This window comes from Schistocerca cancellata, chromosome 10, assembly GCF_023864275.1.
Source record: "Schistocerca cancellata isolate TAMUIC-IGC-003103 chromosome 10, iqSchCanc2.1, whole genome shotgun sequence".
In the NCBI taxonomy this organism is placed as follows: Eukaryota; Metazoa; Arthropoda; class Insecta; order Orthoptera; family Acrididae; genus Schistocerca; species Schistocerca cancellata.
In genome coordinates, this window is record NC_064635.1 from 104,083,894 (window position 1) to 104,104,052 (window position 20,159).

Consider the following 20,159-nt stretch of genomic DNA (forward strand, 5'->3'; position numbering starts at 1 on the left):
CCAGTTACAGTAAATTGGTCAATAGCTTGACATTCAGATATCTGCATGACCGTGAAATACCTCTGAAGCTCACGATCTCTCGGTTCGATGTAGCACTGATGTTAAATCTCGTTCTTCATAGACATCAGGAAGCCCAATCAGTCCAAAACGTTTCGTAGATTTTTGGACAACATGGTCGTGGAGATGAAGCAGCGATTAGTATGATTAATCAATTATTCAAAAATAGTCTTAATCACATTTATTATTATTATTATTATTATTATTATTATTGTTATTTCTTTCCTTTCTCAGACCTTATGTCTGGTTAAAAATGGAAAGTGACGCGGACCATGATTAGGCGTGACTTCCTTTTAACTGTACGGTATATGTTACATTGCATTTAGGAACTTTCGGGTAATTGAACATGTATCAATAATTACAGATTTCTGTAGTTGTATATATACGTTTGGTTGTAGCTGTATTGCGTTGATGTACTGGTGGATATTGTGTGGTATGACTCCTGTAGTTGATAGTATAATTGGTATAATGTCAACTTTATCCTGATGCCACATGTCCTTGACTTCCTCAGCCAGTTGGATGTATTTTTCAATTTTTTCTCCTGTTTTCTTCTGTATATTTGTTGTATTGGGTATGTATATTTCGATTTAGTTGTGTTAATTTCTTCTTTTTATTGGTGAGTATGATGTCAGGTTTGTTATGTGGTGTTGTTTTATCTGTTATAATAGTTCTCTTCCTGTATAATTTGTATTCATCGTTCTCCAGTACATTTTGTGGTGCATACTTGTATGTGGGAACGTGTTGTTTTATTAGTTTGTTGTATGGCAAGTTGTTGTTGTATTATTTTTTCTACATTGTCATGTCTTCTGGTGTATTCTGTATTTGCTAGTATTGTACATCCGCTTCTGATCTACTGTTTCTATTTGTTGTTTGCAAAGTCTGCATTTATCTGTTGTGGTATTGGGATCTTTAATAATATGCTTGCTGTAATATCTGGTGTTTATTGTTTGATCCTGTATTGCAATCATGAATCCTTCTGTCTCACTGTATATATTGCCTTTTCTTAGCCATGTGTTGGATGCGTCTTGATCGATATGTGGCTGTGTTAGATGATACGGGTGCTTGCCATGTAGTGTTTTCTTTTTCCAATTTACTTTCTTCGTATCTGTTGATGTTATGTGATCTAAAGGGTTGTAGAAGTGGTTATGAAATTGCAATGGTGTAGCTGATGTATTTATATGAGTGATTGCTTTGTGTATTTTGCTAGTTTCTGCTCGTTCTAGAAAGAATTTTCTTAAATTGTCTACCTGTCCATAATGTAGGTTTTTTTATGTCGATAAATCCCCTTCCTCCCTGCTTAATGTGAATCTTTCTGTTGCTGAATATATGTGATGTATCCTATATTTGTGGCATTGTGATCGTGTAAGTATATAGAGTGCTTCTAGTTCTGTGTTACTCCATTTCACAACTTTTATTATTATTATACTACCGCCAAACGGTTTCACCCCGACTTAGGGTCATCTTCTGGGCGTTTACACCATTGGTCGACTGCTGGTGGTGTCACTCCTGTCTACATAACGGGAGGAAACCATGTTATGTAGACAGGAGTGACACCACCAACAGTCCACCAATGGTGTAAACGTCCAGATGATGACCCCAAGTCGGGTTGAAACCGGTTGGTGGTATAATAACAATTATAAATGCGACTAAGACTGTTTTTGAATAATTGATAATTCAGAGTTTCGTGACTGGATTAATATAAACTAGAGGAAAGTTAAGATGGTGGTTTTAATGCTTCAGCTTGTCCACATGGCCTCCCCGAACAACGCAGAGAACGTCCATACAACAACCAGATTAAACTGTCAGAAAAGTCGTTCGTTTTTTTGGGATGTTGCTGAACTCGCGCGCCGCATTGACGTGAGTATCGTTTATGTTGTCAATGCGACCCTTGACGTGAATTACAGCACTTCGTCGTTTCGTGATACGTTCGTGTTGATAACACAGTCGCATCACTGTATTTTTTCTAAAAAACAATCTGCATTTAGCATTTCATTTAAGTCGAGTATCATGTGCAAGACAAACTTTTCACACACTTTTCTCTTCTTCAGAACATTCTGGAGAACGTCTTGAACACTTAAGAGCTGTTTCTCCTTAACGATTCGTGACTTGACAACGTTGACACGTCCCCTACCTGAGAGTGGCTGCTCAAAACTGGATGGATATTGTGTGACTATTTCCTTGTCTTCCCAGGTCGCCTGACCTACAATTCTGTGACATTTTCCTTTGGGGGTACACTAAGGACCGTCTCAGCGTACACCACTGGCAAGAACACTGCAACAGCTCAGAGAACCATCGTTGCTGCTGTAATGACCATTAGCAGGATACTGCTACAGAATGGACTTGGCCACTGTTTCTATTTTTCGATACAGTGTATCGATACGTGGAATTGTTTCAGTGTCTCGGGACGGCTGTGGTTCACTGTTTCGAAACAGTGGTGTTTCATTCCGCCCGTCTCGGATAACCGGACCAGATTCGATCTCGAGCCAGACACAGAAACTGTATCGTTGTTTCAAAATAAGGCTGTTTCAGTCCACCTGTGCTTGGAACGGACTAATTGTATCGAAACAGTGATTTTTCATTCCGCTCTGTGTCGGACGAGATTCGCGCTCGGCACAGGTACTGAAACACAACATACCACTTCATGAAACACTTCCAAGAGCGTCGAAATCTTTTTGACAAGCAATAGCATGAAGCTTAAGATATCCGAAAATAAAGCTTCGTTTCTAGCTGACTCTCCTATTTCGAAATGGCGTAACATCTGCTTCATAAACACTAACCAAACAATAAAACGACGCATACTATTCACATTCAAAATAATAAATATGTGAAAATCATTCAGTTAAATTACTTTTTTTATAACATACGCTTCTCTGTTCATGTACAGTAACCATATTAAGAAACGCAAGTAAACCTACAACATTTTGAATAAAAAAAGGCGTAGAGTGACAGTTATTAGACACATACATAAATTTGATGTAGGTATAATTGCAAGCAATCTGACATATCACTAATAGTGTAATGATGAACGGGAAGGGCTGGGAAGCATGGTGAATTTATAGTAACGGTTCGAAACACCTTGAAACACAAAATTTTTTTTCTGTTATATTTTGTTACTTATTCTAATTATTTAGCGTTATTTGTCACTGTGCCTATTATCCACAATGATTCCCTTTGTGTGCATGGAAATTAGCAGGATGGGTATATTACCCATACTAACGGAATGTGGGAATCCCAGTAGCATATCCTTTGTTTCTGCAGTTTGCTCCCATCTCCACTTCCGTTCGTGGTGGTTCTTCTATCTTCAGCTACGGCTATCCTCAGCCAATTGAAAAGTATGAAAGTCACACGACACGAAAGCAGCGCATGTGCTGCAGGAAATACGAAACTGCCAAGACACCTAAAAGTGATAGTTTCATACTTTCTGCGATATGATCAGCGCTCTCGCACCTCATTTGTATTTATATGGACATACTTACACAGTAGACATTCAAGACGATAAAATGTGTAGGGATATTGCATTACAAAACACAAACTGTTTCATTGTTTCGAAACAGCGTATCGAAACATTAAATTGTACTGTTTCATTTGTTTCGAAACAGATGCGTGTTTGTTTGCCCATCTCTACTACAGAAGTTATAGAAAAAAAATTTAACTACCGCTTGAATGTGTGTCGTGTAACTGACGCATTATTAGAACATTAGTGCAGTGAAACATCCCCTTCGAAAAATTAATGAATTACTGCGCTGATAAACCTCTTACGTTATTTGATTTTCAAACAGCTGAGCAGAACTGAGCGTACTCAGACATTTCTCGTTTTAATTATTCTGATCAACACTAAACTGACACACAATATTTTTAGCAGAACGCAATCTGGCTTTCAATAATCCCTACAAAAGAATGGCCCTGACTAACAATAATCTATACCTTTTATGAATCACTTACAAATATCTTCGTTCCTCGAAGCGAGCGCCAATACTGTGTGTGTATAGAAAAATCAGTTCATGATATACAGTATTACTAATTTACTCATTCTGATGGACACACGTCCAGATAGTCCGCTCTCAAAATTCTGCGATCTCTCTCTCCCCACATCCACCACTGTTGGCGGCTCACCGCCAATTGCGCAACGCTACAATAGCAAAAATTCCAACAATGCAAACCAGCCACAAAGTGCACACAGCACAATCAGTGATTTTCATACAGAGCGTTACGAGGCGTTACCAACATAAAAACCTAAAGAGCCTACTTACAACAGGACAAGATGCGAACTTGGTAACTGGTTTTATTCATGCATCAGTCATATTTGTACATGTCATATTTTGAAAATATTTGAGAACGAATGAATCATATATACTCTGAAGAGCCAGAGAAACTGATACACGTGGCTCCCGCGAGCACGCAGAAGTGCCGCAACACAACGTGGCATGGACTCGACTAACGTCTGAAGTAGTGCTGGAGGGAACTGAGACCGTGGATACTGCAGGGCTGTCCATAAGTCCGTAAGAATACCGAGGGGGTGGAGATCTCTTCTGAACAGCACGTTGCATGGCATCCCAGATATGCTCAGTTATGTTCAGGTCTGGGGAGTTTGGTGGCCAGCGGAAGTGTTCCTCGAGCAACACCGTAGCAATTCTGGACATGTGAGGTGTCGCATTGTCCTGCTGGAATTTCCCAAGTCTGTCGGAATGCACAATTGACATGAATGGATGTAAGTGATCAGACACGCTTACGTACGTGTCACCCGTCAGAGTCGAATCTAGACGTATCAGGGATCCCATATCACTCTGACTGCACACGGCCCACACAACTACAGAGTCTTCACCAGCTTGAGCTGTCCCCTGGTGACTTGCAGGATCCATGGATTCATGAAGTTGTCTCAATACCCGTACACGTACATCCCCTCGATGAAATCTGAAACGAAACTCAGCCAACTGGGAAACGTGTTTCCAGACATCAACAGTCCAATGTTGATGTTGAAGATCCCAGGAGAGGCGTAAAGTTTTGTGTCGTGCAGTCATCAAGGGTAAACGGGTGGGCGTTCGGCTCCGAAAGCCCATATCGATGTTGTTTCGTTGAATGGCTAGCACGCTGACCCTTGTTGATGGCGTCCGCCCCCGGTAGCTGAGTGGTCAGCGCGATTCCCGGCTGGGTCGCAGATTTTCTCCGGTCAGGGACTGGGTGTTGTGTTGCCCTAATCATCATTTCATCCCCATCGACGCGCAAGTCGCTGAAGTGGCGTCAAAGCCAAAGACGTGCACTCGGCGAACGGTCTACCCGACGGGAGGCTCCAGTCACACTGTTGTTGTTGTTGTTGAGGTCGTGGTCTTCAGTCCTGAGACTGGTTTGATGCAGCTCTCCATGCTACTCTATCCTGTGCAAGCTTCTTCATCTCCCAGTACGTACTGCAACCTACATCCTTCTGAATCTGCTTAGTGTATTCATCTCTTGGTCTCCCCCTACGATTTTTACCCTCCACGCTGCCCTCCAATACTAAATTGGTGATCCCTTGATGCCTCAGAACATGTCCTACTAACCGATCCCTTCTTCTGGTCAAGTTGTGCCACAAACTTCTCTTCTCCCCAATCCTATTCAATACTTCCTCATTAGTTATGTGATCTACCCATCTAATCTTCAGCATTCTTCTGTAGCACCACATTTCGAAAGCTTCTATTCTCCTCCTGTCCGAACTATTTATCGTCCATGTTTCACTTCCATACATGGCTACAGTCCATACAAATACTTTCAGAAACGACTTCCTGACGCTTAAATTTATACTCGATGTTACCAAATTTCTCTTCTTCAGAAACGCTTTCCTTGCCATTGCCAGTCTACATTTTATATCTTCTCTACTTCGGCCATCATCAGTTATTTTGCTCCCCAAATAGCAAAACTCCTTTACTACTTTAAGTGTCTCATTTCCTAATCTAATTCCCTCAGCATCACCCGATTTAGTTCGACTACATTCCATTATTCTCGTTTTGCTTTTGTTGATGTTCATCTTATATCCTCCTTTCAAGACACTGTCCATTCCGTTCAACTGCTCTTCCAAGTCCTTTGCTGTCTGTGACAGAATTACAATGTCATCGGCGAACCTCAAAATTTTTATTTCTTTTCCATGGATTTTAATACCTACTCCGAATTTTTCTTTCGTTTCCTTTACTGCTTGCTCAATATACAGATTGAATAACATCGGGGAGAGGCTACAACCATGTTGAACTCCTTTCCCAACCACTGCTTCCCTTTCACGACATTTACATTTACATGTTGATGGCCCAGCATTGAAACCTGTAGCAATTTGTGGGAGGGTTGCATTTCTGTCACGATGCACGATTCTCTTCAATTTTCCGGGCACAGCGACGTCGCAGATTCGATGTTTTACCAGATTACTGATATTCACGGTACACTCGTGAAATGGTCGTACGAGAAAATCCCGATTTCATCGCTACCTCGGAGACGCTGTGTCCCATCGCTCGTGCGCCGACTGTAACACCACGTTCAAACCCACTTAAATCTTGATAACCTGCCACTGTAGCAGCAGTAACTGATCTAAGAACTATGCCAGACACTTGTCTTATATAGGCGTTGCCGACCGCGGCGCCGTGTTCTCCCTGTTTACATCTGTCTGTGTTTGAAAACGCGAGCGGTCTAGGGCGCTGCAGTCATGGACTGTGCGGCTGGTCCCGGCGGAGGTTCGAGTCCTCCCTCGGGCATGGGTGTGTGTGTGTGTGTGTGTGTGTGTGTGTGTGTGTGTGTGTTTGTCATTAGGACAATTTAGGATAAGTTGTGTGTAGGCTTAGGGACTGATGACCTTCGCAGTTAAGTCCCATAAGATTTCACACACACATTTGAAAACGCATGCCTATACCAATTTCTTTGGCGCTTCAGTGGAGCAGCCCTGTTTAGGGGTCGGGGCAGTTCGTACTGCGGAGCAGACGAGGGGTCTCCCACACCTATCTGCGTGTTTTTTACATTTATACTAGTATCCCTGTACTTGTATTTCTCTTAACGTTATTTCGAGATGAACTGTGTTTTGACCGAGAAACCAAGGACCTCGCTGTTTACTCCCGTAACCCCAAGCAACCAGTCTTTCCTAACTTTGTGCGCCCGCCCATGTGGTCTTGTGGTAGCTTCCGGGTGAGACGCCTCGCCGCTGTGACAGAACTTCCTCCTAGTGTTATAACCGTAACGCCGGATTCCGCGTCTCTCTTCCTTGTAGGACAGGCACCGTGCCACACGCTTTCACAACGAGCCGGACTTGTTTGGACATCGTTGCATGGGCAGAGAGATAGCTCCCGCCCGGGGGGACTTACTGTAGTATGTTGGGAGGGAGGGGGGGGGGGGGGAGAGCCGTATCGTTTCATAACATCCTAAGCGCTCTGCTTTCCTCGTGTGTATTCCACTGTCATCCTTCGTGATGGCTTTCCAGGAACAGCTTAGCGCCAGCAGTACATCGTTTGTGTCGAGTATTATTCTGTGATAGTGAATGCTTGCACGTCTCTCATCCTGATGAAATAATTGGGTATACACAATTTTAAGGGAAGGGGGGAGGGAGGGAGAGAGAGCGGGAGAGAATATTATTCAATTACATTTTATCAAAGAAACTTATCTTTGCGTTAATTGAGAGTTCAGCAACACACCACGCCGCTCCCGTACATCATGTATAATCTCTGTACGCTAAACGGGTGTAGGATGTAATAAACAATTTTCCGTAAGTTACGAACACAGTTATTTTCTACTACTATGTGCTCGTCCCAGGGCTCTCAAATAGTTTCATTACCGGTTTTGCCATGTCAGGAAGTAGTCAATCAGAATCTGAAGAAAGAAAAAAAAAAAATAAACACACACAGAAATCAATCCTCTAATTCTGAGAAGGAAAACAAATGGAATTAGGTGAACTGCCTGACTTTCGCAGACGATTTTGCAACACTTTCAGAAAATGATACAACCAGTTACTCAAGTTTTCTGAAAAAAAGCACTGGTCTCAAAAATCCAGCTGAAAAACAGTTCCTGACAAATATATATAAAAAAATGCATCGAAAGGCATTAAAAAACCCAGATAAAATATAGTTAGTAAATTCAAATATGTTTGAGTAACTATACAAGAAAATCGACTTGACAAATTTGCGGTAGACGTTACAGTTAATAAAACGAAAAGAACATAAGGTTTGGCAAAAAAAAATCTACTACAGGAAATGCATATATACAAAACGAAACTGAAATACCAGCGGCAAGACCAGAAAGTTTATAAGCATGTGAATGAATGCTGAACAGTAAGCTGGACAGAATAGAAGTACACGAAAAACGTATCGTTAGAAAAGTAACAGGAGCAATAGAAACTACGGATGGCTAATATAGATAAAATATCGGAAGTAATGGCAAAGCGAAGATTAACCTTCTCTGAACGTCTCTATCGAATGAATGAGACTCAAATATTCCTGTATTTCTAGAGAAAGACTAGGCAATACATGGATTGATAAAATAAGAAGAGCACTAGAAGCAAACATCTTCAACGGATCGGAAATAACAGAAAGAAACCTATTTAAGAGTAAAGTACAGTATGTAGAAGGCATTCAAGGTAAAAAAAAGAAATGAGGAACAGTATGGACAGAAGAAAGGAAAAGACAACGTGGGCAGAAGATGGGTTTTGGAAAAAATGAGAAACAAGAATGAAGGGGGACCGAAGCTGGTAAGTGATCTTAGTTGGCTAATAATTTACAGGACAGTAACAGGGTTCCACTAAGGCAGTATATTTCATCTGTTTAGACTCGCATATATTTTGGAAGTTCTTGAATCAAAATTCTCAGTTCTGTATCCTCTGAATTACCAGTCACTAGGCCAATCGGCAGTGTGTACTTGCACATATAAACTCCCAATATTCCGCGGTAATTATGTGACGTCCCGTTTGTCAACACTAAAATCTTAGTCTCTCATTCATACCGGACTCAGCTGAAAGCGTATTCTTGTCATTTCTAAGAAGTATACGAAAATTTTCAGAATTCAAACTCTTGTTGCCTTCCCAGTGTCGCGTGAGTGCGTATACATTCCTCTTACCCTTAGTGACTCTCTATTCGGCAGATAGTACGACAGTGCGCTTTTCTAAAAGTCACACTTTGTACTAGAACTGTTGATATTTTTAAAAATATGGCGAATCCGATATATCGTTATTTAAAAAGATATTGTCAGCACTATATACATCGAAAAAGCACCCACAGATCGACCTAAAAAATCGACCTACTGGCCTATAAAAATATCGGCTTCACATTGTAAATATAGTGTCAGTTTTAGAACTGTATATGTAAGTATTGATATAATTAGATTTTCTGTATATCAACAAGCTAGCTACCTGCTTATTCCCCTTCGAGCAAGAATTGAAAGGAAAAGGATGCACATTCACGCTTGGCGATAACAACTTTAACTGTGGTAACTGCTTGTAAGTGCCAGAATAAACGATGCCCGATGGGTCCGTCGCACGGTTTCGTCACATATCGGACTTGTCCGGGAACAGTTCATGTCGACTTCCCTGTTTTTTTTTTTTTTTTTTTTTCATTTCTGCCAACGACAGCGACGTAGCATTTGTAGTGTCAAAATTGCGTGGTGAAGTTAAACGTTCTAGTTTCTGTTAGTAGCGCCAGTTACGCATTTTCTCTCACACGTCTCCGTCCACAGCAAAGACCAATATTGTCGTTTAAATTTTTGTTCATAAAGACCAATATTGTCGCTTAAATTTTTGTTCATAATTTTCAGCAGCTGTTTTTGATGCTGCCGATGTGAAGAGATAACACGCTAGTTGAGTTAAAATTTTCAGAATTTTACCGGAAGTTGCGAAAAAATACAATGTAAAATAAAAATATGGGCACTCGATATTGCCATCTCGATATCGATGTATTGCCAATATAAAAATATCGATGGAATGAACGCTTCAGGATGTCTGACTAGGAGCCGCCCTTGAAGTAACCTGTTTCGTTGTGTCGCTGCGGTGCCAGCTGCCACTCAAGTTGCTGCTGCAGATGCAGTGCGATGCTCCAGCCATACGCCGAACACGATGGCCTTCCCTCTCGTTTGTGACACATGGCTGTAACCCAGTCGTCTTGCGACCGTACCTTCCCGTGTTCTGTGACCACATTCCTGCCAAGTCTTTCTGCAGTATCGAAGGAGGAACATCCAGCTATGTTAAACGACCTCTTTCAAACACACTGAGGTGTTGATAATGGCGTTTTTGTCGCCTTAAAAGCATTCTCGACTAACGTCAGCTCACCACGTGCAATCTCACAGGCAACTAACGCTGTCGACTGTTAAAGCGCGCATTCGAAACAAACCTGATTTGCATCCTCACAGCGGCGTACTAGCTCTACTTTTATGCGACTGGCTCGAAATTTGAGTTGACGTCATCTTTCAGTTGTACAAACACGCCTACCAACTTCTATTTCGCACTGCTTGGTGTTGGGATATTTTTCTCCGTCAGTGTAGTTAATGTTGGTTATCATACATTTTATATGTATCGAATGAGTTACTGAACTAAGTTCCCCCTAAACGACTGTCCTGATGTGTGTTTATCTGTGTTACAGATTCAGCGCGTCCGGTCGTTGAACATCGCCACACACACATCACAGCAGGTATGTACCCTCGTAGTGGCCGTTACAGCAGCAAGTGAGTGTGCTGTGCGCCACACGGAGTAATGCAGTGTTCATACATGATACGTATAAAAATACGTCAAACTTTAGGGATTTATTCGTGACATGAAAACATTACAGGAAGTTCATATGGAAAAGCGTAAGAAAATCCTTCGTCAGTGCCATATGGAATTACTTATTATTTGTGGCCCAAAACTGTTACTTACCAGACACACTTGTATCTACAGAAATAGCTTGAAGTGACGACTTCCTGCTTCCATACATGACTTTTCCGTACGTCATGGAAAACGCCTGGTGTATTCCGCATTAAGTTAAATCCCTTTTGGATAGGCTCTCTCAGGACATTGGGTACGGGATGCACCAAGGATTTTAAGCATCGCGAAAGAAAAAACTGAAAAAAACATTGGATTCAGATCTGGCGATCTGTACACTGGATCCCCATCGACAAGTCCACGTCCTTAGTAACTGGTTATGGAAATACTGGCGATCTATCCGTAGAAGGCGAGACGGAGCACCGGCGTGCATAAATGACATTGGTTGGATTTTTACTATCAAAACCAGTCTTGATCACAATTTATTTATTACAGTGACCAGTTTCGACCATTACTGTGGTCATCTCCAGACCAATGAGTAAGAATAGTGATTTACCACCAGGAGGTGGTTCTTGCTCATTGGTCTGAAGTTGACCACAGTAAAGGTCGAAACCGGTCACCGTAATAAATAAATGGTGATCAAGAATGGTTTTGATAGTAAATATTTGTAACACATTGATCACTGTTCACTCCCACAATGTATTCAAAAGTAACATTCGTTGGATGTCTAGAGGTACTTCATCACGTAAATGAAGCGGTTCATGTCTAAAAAACTGAAGGTAAGTTTATCCTGTAAGACGTCGCGGAAATATATAGGCGCCGATGATGATGATGATGATGATGATGATGATGATGATTCCAACCCACACATTGAGGATTTTTCAAACGGAAAAATATAAACCATCTGAAACTTATTTACTTCTGTGTTTCTCTAAACTGTTGTTAAAGAATCAATAAAAGAAAGGCTGCTATTTATAAAAAATCATTCTTTATCAAAAAATAAATATCTTACCAATAGTCGAGGCCCTTACATAAACTTACTCTTCTGACGCCATCAGCGTGGGGTCGATAATTGGTATTATGGACACTGAATAAATTCTCAATTGCCAAGATCGCTAAAATCTTTTATTCATATAGATGACCAGTTTCGGCAATTCCGTGTTGCCATCTTCGGATCTGTGTTTACATCATGGCGTAAACATAGATCCGAAGATGACACAGGGAATTTGCCGAAACTGTATGAATAAAAGATTTTAGCGATCCTGACAATTAACAATTTATTCCGTGTTCACCATAAATTAGTATTGGTATTTTCAACAGAGTTTCTGGAATTAACTTAAAAATCGGAGAAAATCTACTTCAGCTATGTTCGGAAATAAACTACAAAGAAAAAATAAACAATGATTTTCAATTATGACTGTAGGTACATCCACGAATCAGCAGAGCACTTACTTTCCTTAATCACAGTCAAGACATACCTTATTGTCAATGGACTGGATTTTACACAGGTATTTTTGACATTTAGTAGTTTTTTATTCCTAATGGGTGGTCATATGTGGCATCGTAACAACTTTGAATTTCTTTTCACTGACTTTCTCCCGCTTGCACTTGTTCCGCAGATTTCAGCCGTCACTAAGTCTGGGATTTCAGATAGCGTCATCCTATCAAATACTTGAAATTTATTAAAAGAAATAACCCATTTCTCTAAGTAATCAAATGCTATGGCATAGAAAGACATTGTCCCTTCCTCAAATTTAGAAATCGAATTAATTATTTTTTGTTAGGGTTCTCATTCTTTAATTTGTTCAAATTAATCTTGGTTTGCGTGCCAATAAAATTGACAGTTTTCCTTTCAATCATACCTGTTCGGGTGTAGATTGTTATATTTCTCATTTCAATTATCAAGATTTTATTCTTCTCCAAGCTTTTTAGATGTCTCTTCAAACACAGCCAAGTTTGACCGCTGGAACATGAAGTAAATTTCATTGATCGGACTACTGAAAAAATTTGAAATTATTTTAGGTGGCCTGTCTTCTGCGTCAAAAAATTGTTTTAACGGAATCCAAAACTTAAGAACTCTTTCAACTGCGGATATTAACGACAGCCATCTTGTTTTTTTCTGTGGATTGAAATCAACTTATAAGCAGAACTCTTTCAGCTTCTGTCCTTACCGTGTATATTGAAAAATAAATATTTTAATGATTATTTCGATGTCGACACCTAGGACTCCAGCAGTGGTTGATATATTTCTTATGGATAATCTAATTCCTTCTACATTTTTCCTAGTTCTTTTTTAATTTCGCGAAACTCATTCGGCTGGCCGTGTTGATGAAGCCCTCCGAAGTTGGTATTGCTGTTGTCACCAGAAAAAGCGATTAATTTGGCTAACAAAATTTGCAGTTGCATTAAGTTATCTAGACAAAACTGGAATTGTCTCCGATGTTTCGTTATTCAGCTAATCAAACTTCAACAGCTCCTGTTCGATTCAGTCGGTTTCAGTACAGTATTGAACAAGTAAAGGTAGCGTCTTTTCTGCCTTGTGGTGCGATGCGTCGATGCCTACACCGCAAAATGAACCATCTCGCAATTGTTTTGTGCATTCGGACACGGCATGTGGTGCGAGAATATTTTTGATAATCGCTGCAGCTTTGTTCCTGGCTGTAGACTGCTTTGCAGCGATGTTGAAATCAGGTTAGATTGCGGCATTTAGTTTTACGGTACAATCAAGAGAACAAGGATTGATGATGTTAGACGACTTTATAAAACTGTTCTTCAATTTTGAGCAAGTCTTCCTGACAGAGTTGTTTAATCATAAATGTAGAAACAGGCGTTGATAAAGATCCTACTGCGAATCTATTTGTATGATTCTTGGTAGAAATATGATGCCTCACATCTGTCTTACCTCCGTGAGTTACTGAGTCGAAACAGTTACTACAAATCTACATAACGCTTCCTCATCCGTACATCCATCCTTGGCAAAAAACACTTTTCCTTTCCAGCCGCAGGCATTTTCGTAAGCTTCGATAAGTTTATTAGTCGGAAACAGTCGACAGTAACACTTTAGTCATAAGTACACGTCACTATACTCTCCATATCCTATATACCCACAGCAAACACGTCAGACATTACTAACTTGCACCCGTTGTTCGTATTACGTTTAGAAAGAATCGTCTTATTAGACCGCTGTTCAAATGATAACTGCCAGTTTCTTCCGCGTAGCGCTGCTTACAAGGGAACCTCCCCATCGCACCCCCCTCAGATTTAGTTCTAAGTTGGCACAGTGGATAGGCCTTGAAAAACTGAACAGGAAGAAGTTGTGTGGAACTATGAAAAAAATAAACAAAATATACAAACTGAGTAGTCCATGTGCGAGATAGGCAACATCAAGGATAATATGCGCTCAGGAGTGTCGTGGTCCCGTGGTTAGCGTGAGCAGCTGCGGAAGGAGAGGTCCTTGGTTCAAGACTTCCCTCGAGTGAAAATTTTACTTTCTTTATTTTCGCCAAGTTATGATCTATCGTTCGTTCATTGAGGTCTCTGTTCACTGTAATTAGTTTAGTGTCTGTGTTTTGCGACCGCACCGCAAAACCGTGCGATTAGTAGACGAAAGGACGTGCCTCTCCAATGGGAACCGAAAACTTTTGATCGCAAGGTCATAGGTCAACCGATTCCTCCACAGGAAAACACGTCTGATATATTCTATACGACACTGGTGACGGCATGTGAGTCACATGACAAGAACATGTTGTCGACCCACCTAACTTGTACACTTGGCGAATGGGTAAAAAGATTCTTCTACCTTGCCCGATTTAGGTTTTCTCGTGGATGTGATGATCACTCCCAAAAAAGTGATGAAAACATAAGAGTTTGTCACATAAACTGCAACAAATGAGTGCAACAGTTTCACAGTCGCACAGTTTTCTCTGTGCTCTGTCAAAACATGTTTTTAACGTTTTCAAATTTTTCCGTGTGTAGACCGTCAAATCCTGCATATGTCCAAGCAAATCTGAACATGTCCTGGAATTTTGGAGAGCGAAGTTGATTATGTGTGAGAGCTTGAACTTTGATAAATGTCTGAAAATAAAAAAATAAACTTTTCACTCCAGGGAAGAGTTGAACCAAGGACCTCTTGTTACACAGCTGATCACGCTAACCACGGGACCACGGTGCGCCTCAGCTCATACTCTCCTTGATGTTGCCTATCTTGCGCATGGACTACTCAGTTTGTATATTTTGCTTATTTTTCCTAGTTCCACACAACTTCTTCCTGTTTTCTCGATTGATCTGTGTTCAGTTTTTCAAGGCCTGTCCACTGTGCCAACTTATAACTAAATCTGGGGGGGTGCGATGGGGAGGTTCCCTTGTTAGAGTTCCAGCGTCGCGCTATGGAGAAGTCTCGTAGTTTTTTCGAATGATGGCGCCAGGTCTAGAACGTGCTTACATCGTCGATACGTGCAACACCATCTGTGAGACGACCTTGTCAACATAAAGTTGTTGACAGGGATCAAACTGGGGCTGCATTTACATGTTGCGTTAAACAGATCTTCAGCACTTGATCCAAGCTCGTAACAGTATTTTGCAAAGTCTGGAGAAAATTGGGTCCATTGGGGGTGTTGGGACAAGGACGACCTTAACAGTGACGGTCCCGATATATCGGGACGGATGGCAACTCTAAGATACAAAGATAAAAGGAGCTAAGGAATGAAACAAAATGAAGTTGGTAAAGAGCTAGCGGATGCTACCCAGAAAATGGTCTTGATCGTATTCCGAAATATTGTCGGTGAAGATCGGTTTCACCGTGTTCGGTGTAGCAGTTACGTAGAGATTAGCACGAGACAGGAAATGTGGGCCACCGAAAGACCTAAAGACTCGCAACAAAAAAAGGAGAAAAAAGCCACATTGTCGACCTACTGTAAGCGACGTTGACGGGGAACTTACGAGTAGCTTTAGACAAGGCATCCAGTTTCAGAACTGCCGAGAGCTTGTTCCGTGCCAGAAACGCGAGACTCCTGATTGCCAATGTTTTGGCACAGACGGCAGCTACGTGACGTTGCTTGCCGTTCTGAAGCGCTTTCGCTTCACAAGGACAGCACAAAAAGATGCCTCAAGTATTACCCAGCCCCCGTGGCTACCGTCTCCTCTGCAGAAAGTACAGGGTGTGGAGGAGGACTAGGGATTTACTACTCAAATGACATTTCTAATTAGGAATAACGATTTTGTGCGTATCGGACGCCCAACGCCGTCTTGCAACGAAAATTTTATAAATTTATTGTAATTCAGTGACAGTTCCGTTTTATTAAGCCGGCGATTAGTTTCGACCTGCAAAGGTAATTTTCAGGCTAGGCCTATTAAAGCTATTATTTGTTTATTCGAATGGGTCACATGCAGTTTACAAGACCCAAGTATATAACATTAGTATATGTACACTATGTGATCAAAAGTATCCGAACACCCCTAAAACATATGTTTTTCATATCGGTGCATTGTGCTGCCGCCTGCTGCCAGGTACTCGATATCAGCGTCCTCAGTAGTCATTAGACATCATGAGAGAGCAGAATGGGGCGCTCCGCGGAACTCACGGACTTCGAACGTGGTCAGGTGATAGGGTGTCATTTGTGTCATACGTCTGTACGCGAGATTTCCACACTCCTAAACATCCCGCTGTTTCCAGTGTGGTAGTGAAGTGGAAACGTGAAGGGACACGTACAGCACAAAAGCGTATAGGCTGACCTCGTCTGTTGACTGACAAGAGACCGCCGACAGTTGAAGAGAGTCGTAATGTGTAATAAGCAGGCATCTATCCAGGCCATCACGCAGGAATTCCAAACTGCATCAGGATCCACTTCAAGTACTACGACAGTTAGGCGGGAGGTGAGAAAACTTGGTTGTGGCCGAGTGGTTCTAGGCGCTTCAGACTGGAACCGCGCGACCGCTACGGGCGTGGATGTGTGTTGTGTCCTTAAATTAGTTAGCTTTAAGTAGTTCTAAGTTATAGGGGACTCACGACCTCAGATGTTAAGTTCCATAGTGCTCAGACACATTTGAACCATTTGAGAAAACTTGGATTTCATGGTCGAGCGGCTGCTCGTAAGGCACACATCACTCCGGTAAATGCCAAACGACGCCTGGCTTGGTGTAAGGAGCGTAAACATTGGACGATTGAACGGTGAAAAAACGTTGTGTGGATTGACGAACCACGGTACACAATGCGGTGATCCGATGGCAGAGTGTGGGTATGGCGAATGCCCGGTGAGCGTCATCTGCCAGCGTGTGTAGTGGCAACAGTAAAATTCGAAGGCCGTGGTTTTGTGGTGTGGTCGTGTCTTTCATGGAGATGGCTTGCACCCTTGTTATTTTGCGTGGCACTATCGCAGACCAGGCCTACACTGATGCTGCAAGCACCTTCTTGCTTCCCAGTGTCGAAGAGCACTTCCGGGATGGCGATTGCGTCTTCCAACACGATCGAGCACTTGTTCATAATGGACGACCTGAGGTGGAGCGGTTACACGACAATAACATTCCTTTAATGGACTTGTCTGCACAGAGTGCTGACCTGAATCCTACAGAATACCTTCGGGATATTTTGGAAGCCGACTTCGTGCCAGGCCACACCGACCGACATCGATACCACTCCTCAGTGAAGAATAGGCTGTCATTCCCCATCACCTGATAGAACGTATGCCTGCGAGAGAGGAAGCTGTCATCGAGGCTAAGGGCGGGCCAACACCATTTTGAATTCCAGCATTTCCGATGGAGGGCGCCACGAACTTGTAAGTCATTTTCAGCCATGTGTGCGAATAGTTTTGATCACATAGTAGTGTGTATAAGAAAAATACGAAAATAAGACTACATATGAAACTAACTAAACGTCAATAAGTTTCTAATCCACATAAGAGCTGTATCATCACCTTTCATGAGGTCTCTCCAACTCCTCTGATAGGAACGCAAGGGCCATTCATCTATAATGTCCATGACTGTCTGTTTCGTAGCCCCACTGTCACAAACGGGAGACTCTGCAACACCCCATTTGTAAGGAGAGTCTGCGCATCGTCCCTGTCCAGCGCGAGGTGTGTTCAATTTGATCCATAGATTACTGTCAAGTTCTGTGCCCCCAGCATCACAGTTACACTTTCGGAACCGGATGGTGCTCTTCAGGATTTTCAATAAGTTGACTGTTCTGATCCCTTAGATCTCTCATCCCGCTATTACTGGCATCTAGCTGTTCTGCTTGCCGTAGTGGTGTGTCTCTTTAATGGAGTCTATTTCGGTGGACTTGGTATGTCTTCATGTATGGATAATTCCAGCTTCTTCTGTAGATTGCGACATTCCCTAAGAAAGACCTCGCTCCTGTGTATTGCGGGTAGACAGATGTTGATCAACAGAGGACGCCAACAGATCTGTGTTGGTCCGATTGTGCCAGTTATTAGTCGCACAGTGTGGATCGATTGGACGTCGATCAAGTGGCTGTGGCAGCCGTGTAGCCACACCGGCGAACAATACTCGGCTGCTGAGAAGACCAGCGTAATGGATGATGTGAGCAAGGTATCTGCTGAAGTTCTCCATGTCATTCCACAGCATTCGTGGCATTCGCTTCAGAACTGTTGCAGAGATTCGACAGGCAGTAGACCGCTCCATTCGCATCATCAACAGAACACGCTCTGCTAACCGTATACTACGCCTTCCACGTCGTGGCAACGGGTTCTACACTAGACTACTTTGAAGGACAGTAACAACGGCAAACATGTAACTCTTTTGTATCGGTTGTGAATAAGTTCCAACCTGGGTACATACTCCAGTTTTACATGTACTCCGTTTAAGTCGCCACTTTCTAAAATAGCTTATAACGGCTCGATCTCCTGTGAGAACTGTCACTGCTTGTCGGAGATCCTTGGTTCGACAAGCAAGAGCGATATCGTCCGCGTAGCATCATTTCTGATAAACATGGATAATGGTGAAAAAATGGCTGTTAAGCTTCAACATGCTAGGTGATGGATCACTGCCCAGCAAGCTTGAAACGTCCCCTTTCAACAATTATACACGACTGTGCTTAAACTGACACACAATATTTTTAGCGCAACGCAATCTGACTTTCAAAAATCCCTACAAAAGAATGGCCCTGACTAACATTAAACTATACCTTTCACAAATAACTTACCTCACAAAAATCTTCATTACTCGAACTACTGCAATACAGCGAGCGCCACTATTGCCAGCTAAATAAAAGATTCAAACTACAGAAGGCACTAACTACTGATAGGGATAGTTAGCAAATGAAAGATATGAATAGAGAACAAACAATGTATTTACCTTAATAGTGTTGAAAAATCATAATATACATAGCAGTTCATGACATCCAGTATTGGAAATTTCAAAACTCCGCCATCTCTCTCCCCACATCCACCACTGCTGGCGGCTCACCTCCAACTGCGCAACGCTATGTGCTGTTAACATCCAGCTGCCCAACACTACAATGGCTGACAACAATGCAAACTGGCCACAGACTACACACAGCACAGCCAGTGATTTTCATATAGAGCGCTACGTAACGTTGCCAATAAGAAAACATAAACAGCCTACTTACATAAAGAAAACATAAACAGCCTACTTACAAGCTGAAGCGAACAAAAATAGTGGCAATTCTGAAACTAGGGAAACCAGCTGATCACCCTCAAAGTTTCAAACCAGTTTCCCTTTTCAGCTGTACTTATAAACTCTTGGAGAGGCTCATTTATAATAGAATTAGCCGCTCCGTTCTGTAACATATACCAGCTGAGTAAGCGGTTTTTAGCCCACAAAGAATTTACCCTAACAAGTTTCATAGAGAATAGTTTCCAAGAAAACGTGAAGACATTAGTATTGTGTTCGCAGACCTAACCACGATATACACTCCTGGAAATTGAAATAAGAACACCGTGAATTCATTGTCCCAGGAAGGGGAAACTTTATTGACACATTCCTGGTGTCAGATACATCACATGATCACACTGACAGAACCACAGGCACATAGACACAGGCAACAGAGCATGCACAATGTCGGCACTAGTACAGTGTATATCCACCTTTCGCAGCAATGCAGGCTGCTATTCTCCCATGGAGACGATCGTAGAGATGCTGGGTGTAGTCCTGTGGAACGGCTTACCATGCCATTTCCACCTGGCGCCTCAGTTGGACCAGCGTTCGTGCTGGACGTGCAGACCGCGTGAGACGACGCTTCATCCAGTCCCAAACATGCTCAATGGGGGACAGATCCGGAGATCTTGCTGGCCAGGGTAGTTGACTTACACCTTCTAGAGCACGTTGGGTGGCACGGGATACATGCGGACGTGCATTGTCCTGTTGGAACAGCAAGTTCCCTTGCCGGTCTAGGAATGGTAGAACG

General features: G+C 42.2%; 1 protein-coding gene and 1 long non-coding RNA gene across 5 annotated transcripts in view; both read left to right on the forward strand.

Annotated features, from left to right (window-relative positions):
- LOC126106848 (uncharacterized) overlaps positions 1–10,635 on the forward strand; it is a 230,451-nt gene extending 219,816 nt beyond the window's left edge. Inside the window, exon 3 of the long non-coding RNA XR_007523398.1 lies at positions 10,623–10,635. This is a non-coding gene — a long non-coding RNA (uncharacterized LOC126106848). The remainder of the gene's footprint in view (positions 1–10,622) is intronic.
- Positions 10,633–20,159, forward strand: part of LOC126106847 (pyruvate carboxylase, mitochondrial) — a 183,017-nt gene continuing 173,490 nt past the window's right edge. For all 4 annotated transcript variants that reach the window (XM_049913241.1, XM_049913243.1, XM_049913242.1 and 1 more), the window contains exon 1: positions 10,633–10,670. The gene's annotated coding sequence lies outside the window, so the exon portion shown is untranslated. The remainder of the gene's footprint in view (positions 10,671–20,159) is intronic.